Raw genomic sequence first — 7174 nt, 5'->3', positions numbered from 1 at the left:
AAAAAGAAAATGTCTGATCATACTAGCAAAAATGTGATCCTTGGCTCCAACTTTCAGATACTGTTTACTTCAGCCTTGTACTAATGTAGACAGGCTAAGGCCACTTTCTATTCCTGGCATTCTTCTGATTTCCTTAGCAGCCCCAAGGTATGTCTATGAGCAAACATGACCTTTAAAGTTTAGTTTGCTCAATGCCTGCATTATCTTTTCTTCTGATTACATTCTGAAAGTTCTCAGGGTTTTATTTCTTTTCTTTAATTATTTTTATTTTTTGAGACACCGTCTCACTGTTGCACAGGCTGGAGTGATCTCAGTGTGATCTCTGCTCACTGCAACCTCTACCTCCCAGGTCAAGCGATTCTCCTGCCTCAGCCTCACAAACAGCTAAGATTACATGTGCGCACCACCACGCCTGGCTGATTTTGCATTTTTTGTAGACAAAGGGTTTCACCATGTTGGCCAGGCTGGTCTCTATCTCTTGACCTCAAGGGATCCACCCACCTCAGCCTCGAAAGTGTTGGGATTACAAGTGTGAGCCACCCCACCCATCACAGGGCTTTTATTTTTTTCATTATATACACATTTGCCTTTTAAAACCCATATGTTGAAAATGTTCTAACATTTGCTTAACACTGACATCATGGATAGTTGCTTTCCACTTATATGATGTAATCTTTATAATCTGCAGGTCATCAGTGTAGCTAGGGGCTGTGTGAAACAGTTTAAAATATGACCTCTAGCCCCAAGGAATTTACCATCTAGTAAGGGATATATTAGCCACAAAAATACACTAGGTAGTATGTGGTCTCTGATGTCTAGACAATGCTGTCAATGAGTTTTATTAATAAAATAGCTGCAGAAGGAGAAGACACTTTTGGCTGGGGTAGTAAATCTCCATTAAAAAAGGCATTGCTGGCCAGGTGTGGTGTCTCATGCCTGTAATCCCAGCACTTTGGGAGGCCAAGGCAAGAGGATAGCTTGAGCCTAGGAGTTTAAGACCAGACTGGGCAACACAGTGAGATCTTGTCTCAAAAAACCAAAAAACTGGATCTTTTATTTGTGTGTGTGTGAGTTTATAATATTTATTTTATTTATTATAAAATAGGCAAGAGATATTAACGTCACTCATTGTAAAGAGCAATAAAAAAAGCCACAAGGTTTAGACTAGGAAAGAAGATAGGTACTTCACAGCTCCCATGAGATTTATACCACATTTAACAGACTTTGATGAGATTGTGATGAGATTGTGTTTTAGTCTTGGACATATCCAAAACTGGATCTTTTAAATTAGAAGGAATTGGTTAGACTTTAATCAGATGAACTGAAAAAAATGTTTAGGTTTGTGCTCATTTGAACTACAGTTTCTTTTAATTCAACTAGTTTGTCAGTTGTTCATAAAAATAACCACATTCTTCCTTCTCTTGAATTTTCATTTGGTTTTTAAAGGCTGAACCAAAAGCTTCAGGATTTTCACACGGCCTTTTGCCATTTCATAGCTCCATGTTTCCTTGGTGATTCCCGTGTTCATAGTCTGCCAGGTCCACTTGGAGCTGTTGCCACTCTGCATTCCTCCTCCATTGCTGGTGATATCCTTTTCTTCTTCTTCTTCTTTCTATAAAGAAAGTGACTTATTTTCTCAGGATTCTGAGTTGGCAGAAGTTACTGCAAGTATTAAATCTCCATTCACTAGTGAAAGAGAAGTGTCTGATAATCTTTAAGCAATGATTAAATTTTGTGTCCTCAGTCACATTGGTGTTAGATTGCATTTTTTCCTTTATAAATCTGGGCTGAATTTTAGTTTCAAGATGATTTCAGAATATTGTTTAAAATATTACTCAGTACCCTTGCTACTATCTCATAAGTAATATTGAGTGTACATATGCTTCAACAAGGTTTTTTTTAATTAAAAAAAAAAAACCTTGCCCCCCACCAGGAGTGGTATAAATTTGCTATTTGTTACACTTTTCTAAAAATTTTATCAGCATATTCTATTTTACTGAGGGTTTTTCTTTTTTCTTTTTTTTTTTTTTTTTTAGATGCAGTCTCACTCTGTTGCCAGCCTGGAGTGCAGTGCTGTGATCTCGGCTCACTGCAACCTCAGCAGTGAGGTAAGTAAGGGCCCAAAAACCCTAGTATAGGGCCAGGGGAACATCTGATTACGGCAAAGAAGTCAAAGGATTGTTAAGAAGAGGCTAGGAGTATAGGAAAGTTTATTAACAACAGGATGATATTTGAGAAGATATTGCAGAATTACTAGGAGCAAGAACAAGCTGATTAAGGGAAAATGAAAAGAAAAATGTGACTAGAGGTACTTATGAAGGAGACAGGGCATTGGGAAGTCACCAAAATTTTCAGGGAGATGAGAGATACAAGGAATATGAATGGAATTATAATGCTAATTTTTAGCTGAATATTGTCTGGGAGAGACAAAGCAAAGAAATTGAGAGATGGAAGAGATGTTAATACAACCAAAACACTAATTATGGCTGAAATGTTGTTTAAGAAAGATAAAGATTGTGATACAAATGAAACAAAACCACGAAATTTTGTCTTCATATTGTTTAGGGGAGGGAGATGAAGCAAAATTGAGATGATCTGGAAGCCACATGTAATATTAATATAGCCTCTCCTTTAAAGTTTTTGATTTCAGGTTTAAACATTTTGTTGTGGGGAAAACATGGGCATCTTCAACCCCAACATTCTCCAGTTATTTATCTTTAGGAATTGGAAATACATTAAGTGCCTGATTTTGGATATTCATACATTCAGTTCTAGTGCATCCCATTGTCCCAGCTTGGTTATTTATGTATTTATATACTTTTTATTATTTTTTAGTCAGTTTGCTGGGGAATATTTATTTATTTTTAATATATACTTCCCATGCTATAAAATTCAGCCCTTTAAAGTGTATAATTTAATGGCTTTTAGTATATTAACAAGATTGTACAATATTGTCTTACTGTATGATATTGCAGAAAGGTTGTAGAAGGTTGTGCATCACCACTAATTCCAGAACATTTTCATTATTTAAAAAGAAACCCTGTACCCATTAAAGTCACCCCCCATTTCCTCCCTACCTTCAACCCCTGGCAACCATTAATTTACTTTTGGTATCTATTGATTTGACTATCCTGGACATTTTATATAAATAGAATCACATAATGTTGTCTTTTTGTGTCTGACTTCTTTCACTTAGCATAATATTTTCAAGGTTCATCTATGTTGTAGCATGTATGAGAATGTTATTCCTTTTTGTAACTGAAAAATGTTCCATTGAATGGCTATACCACATTTTGTTTATCCATTCATCAGTCAATATGGGCATACCTTGGAGATATTGTAGACTCAGTTCTAGACCATCATAATAAAAGGAGTAACATAAATTTTTGGTTTCCTGGTGTATATAAAGGTTATGTTTACACTATACTGTAGTCTATTAAATGTGCAATAGATTATGTCTAAAAATGTACATACCTAAACTTAAAAATACTTTATTGCTAAAAAATCTAATGATCATCTGAGCCTTCAGCGAGTTGTAATTCTTTTGCTGGTGGAAGGTCTTGTTGCCTTGATGTTAATGGCTGCTGATGGATCAAGGTAGTAGTTGTTGAAGGTTGGGGTTGTTGTGGCAATTTCTTAAAATAAGACAAAAATGGAGTTTGCCATATCAATTGATTCTTCATGAAGGATTTCTCTGTAGCATGTGATTCTGTTTGAGGGCATTTTACCCACAGTAGAACTTCTTTCAAAACTTCAGTCATTGATCTCAAACCCTGCCACTGCTTTGTCAACCAGTTTATGTAATATTCCAAATCCTTTGTTGTCATTTCAACAATGTTTGCAGCATCTTCACAGAGTACATACCATCTCAGGAACCTACTTTATTTCCTCATCCATAGTAAGCAACTCCTTATTTGTTCAAGTTTATCATGAGGCTGCAGCAATTCAGTTCTATCTTTAGGTTCCACCTCTAAATCTCGTTCTTTTACTATTTTCACCACATATGCAGTTACTTCCTCCACTGAAGTCTTGAATCCCTCCACATCATCCATGAGAGCTGGAATCAATTTCTTCCAAACGTATGTTAATATTTTTTTTTTTGGGACGGAGTTTCGCTCACGTTACCCAGGCTGGAGTGCAATGGCACGATCTCGGCTCACCGCAACCTCCGCCTCCTGGGTTCAGGCAATTCTCCTGCCTCAGCCTCCTGAGTAGCTGGGATTACAGGCACACGCCACCATGCCCAGCTAATGTTTTGTATTTTTAGTAGAGACGGGGTTTCACCATGTTGACCAGGATGGTCTCGATCTCTTGACCTCGTGATCCACCCACCTCGGCCTCCCAAAGTGCTGGGATTACAGGCGTGAGCCACCGCGCCCGGCACGTATGTTAATATTGACATTTTGACCTCCTCCCATGAATCATGAATGTTCTTAATGGCATCTGGAATAGTGAATCCTTTCCAGAAGATTTTCAATTGACTTTGCCAAGATCCATCAGAGGAGTTACTATCTACAACAGCTCTTTTTCTTTTTTGAGACAGAGTTCCTCTCTGCCGCCAGGCTAGAGTGCAATGGTGTGATCTTGGCTCACTGCAACCTCCACCTCCTGGGTTCAAGTGATTCTCCTGCCTCAGCCTCCTGAATAGCTGGGACTACAGGCACGTGCTGCCACACCCAGCTAATTTTTGTATTTTTAGTGGAGACGGGGTTTCACCATGTTGGCCAGGATGGTCTCTATCTCGTGACCTTATGATCCACCCGCCTCGGCCTCCTAAAGTGCTGGGATTACAGGCATAAGCCACCACACCCAGCCAAAATGTATTTCTTAAATAAGACAACTTGAACGTCAAAATGACTCCTTGATCTATGGCCTGCAGAATGGATGTTGTGTTAGCAGGTGAGAAAACAACATCCATCTCCTTGTACATCTCCATCAGAGCTGTTGGGTGATGAGGTGCATTGTCAATGAGCAGTAATACTTTGAAAGGAATCTTTCATTTTGAGCAGTAGATCTCAAAAGTGGGCTTAAAATGTTCAGTAAACCATGCTGTAAACAGATGTGCTATCTTGTAGGTTTTGTTCCATTTATAAAGCACAGGCAGAGTAGATTAAGCATAATTCTTAAGGGCCCTAGAATTTTTGGAATGGTCAATGAGCATTGGCTTTCACTTAGCTGCATTAGCCATTAAGAGAGTAAGCCCGTCCTCTGAAGCCTTAAAGTGAAGCACTGAGTTCTCCTCTCTAGCTATGAATATCCTAGGTGGCATCTTCTTCCAATAGAAGACTGTTGTGTCACACTGAAAGTCTGTAGTTTCATGTAGCCACCTTCATCAATAATCTTAGCTAGGTCTTCTTGATAACTTGCTGCAGCTTCTATATTAGAGCTTGTTGCTTCACCTTGCACTTTCATGTTACTGGGTCCAAGGATGGCCCTTGAGAAGGGCCTTTCTCCGTGTCCAGCTTGGGCTCCAGGCTTAGGTTCTTGGCTTCCCTTGCTCGAAGAATTGAGCAGACAGCCTTAACCCCCGGTGAGTGTTACAGTTCCAAACAAGAGTTCGCAGACCGAGAGAGTGAGCAGCAATGCAGTTTATTGAGCAAAGATAAAGCTTCCGCAGCCTGGAAGGGGACCCAAGAGGGTTGCCATTGTTGGTCAGGGCTGCCTGGGCTTATATCCCTAAGAAATTTCCTCCCTTTCTTGATTTTTGGCCAATGGAAGGTGTATATTTTCAATCCTCCCTCCAAATGGTGGGTTTTTGGATCCTTTTTACTTGACTGGCTTGGCAGCTCAAGACTCTTGAGTTCCTGAGTGTTTGCCCCCTAGTCCTGAGGAGTGGGGAGAGGGCTTGTGACCATGAGTCACCTAATTTCTCCTTTCTGGTGGTTGTTTGTTTCCAAGTTTTCAATTGAACTGGCAGGCAGTATCAGGATGCAGTTAAACAGTAATTTTCGGTTGCTAACCGAAACTCTGAACACAGCCTCCCAATGTGGTTGAAGTACTTGTGTTGATCTTTTCCCATGCTAGGGTTCCAGAAAGTTCTGCATTGACCCAAAAGGTTTTATTTCCTCATTATGGTGATGGTTTCTTTCCTTAAACTTCAAAAGCCAACCTCTGCTAGCTTCCAACTTTTCTTCTGCAACTTCTTATTTCTCTTAACCTCCATGGAATTGGAGAGAATTAGGGCCTTGTTTTGAATTAAGGGAATGTTGTGGCTGGTTTGTTCTTTCATCCAGACCACTAAAACTTTCTCCATATCAGTAATAACATCATTTTCTTTCTTTTTTTCCTTTGAGACAGGGTCTCACTTTGTCACCCAGGCAGGAGTACAGTAGTATGATCACAGCTCACTGCAACCTCAAATCCTTGGGCTGAAGTGGTGATCCTCCCACCTCAGCCTCCTGAATAGTTGAGACTGCAGGTGCACACCACCATGCCTAATTTTTTTGTTGTTGTTTTGTATTTTTTTGTAGAGACAGGTTCTTGTCATGTTACCCAGGCTCATCTCAAACTCCTAGGCTCAAGCAATCTACCTGCCACTGTATCCCAAAGTGTTGGGATTATAGGCATGAGCCACTGCACCTGGCCTCTCTTGCTTTCTTATAATTTCTGTCTTCACTGGAATAGCACTTTTATTTTCCTTCAAGAATGTTTCCTTTACATTTCATAACTTGGCTGTTTGGCCCAGGAGGCCTAGCTTTCAGCCTGTCTTGGCTTTTGATATGCCTTCCTTACTAAGCCTAATTTATTTCTAGTTTTTGGTTTAAAGTGAGAGAGATGTGACTCATCCTTTCACTTGAACACTTACAGCCCATTGCAACGTTATTAATTGGCCTAATTTCAATATCGTGTGTCTCAGGGAAGAGTGAGGCACAAGAAAAGGGAGAGAGATGTGGGAATGGCTGGTTGGTGGAGCAGTCAGAACACACACAACATTTATTCAGTTTGCCATCTTCTGTGGGTACAGTTTGTGATGCTCCAAAACAATTATGATAGTAACATCAAAGATTAGTGATAATATATCACCATAACTGATAAAATAATAATGGAAGTGTTTGAAATATTGTGAGAATGGCCAAAATGTGATACAGAGACACAAAGTAAGCACATGCTGTTGAGAAAATGGTGCCACTAGACTTGCTTAACACAGTTGCTACAACCTTCAATTTGTAAAAAA

General features: G+C 39.5%; 1 long non-coding RNA gene across 1 annotated transcript in view; it reads right to left on the bottom strand.

Moving 5' to 3' along the window:
• Positions 1 to 7174, bottom strand: part of LOC119472554 — a 26529-nt gene that overhangs the window by 5376 nt on the left and 13979 nt on the right. The window lies entirely within an intron of this gene.

This window comes from Cebus imitator, unplaced genomic scaffold (assembly GCF_001604975.1).
Source record: "Cebus imitator isolate Cc_AM_T3 unplaced genomic scaffold, Cebus_imitator-1.0 Scaffold104, whole genome shotgun sequence".
Classification (NCBI taxonomy): domain Eukaryota; kingdom Metazoa; phylum Chordata; class Mammalia; order Primates; family Cebidae; genus Cebus; species Cebus imitator.
The sequence above is the reverse complement of the archived record's forward strand: the minus strand, read 5'-3'. Positions and strand labels throughout refer to the sequence as shown.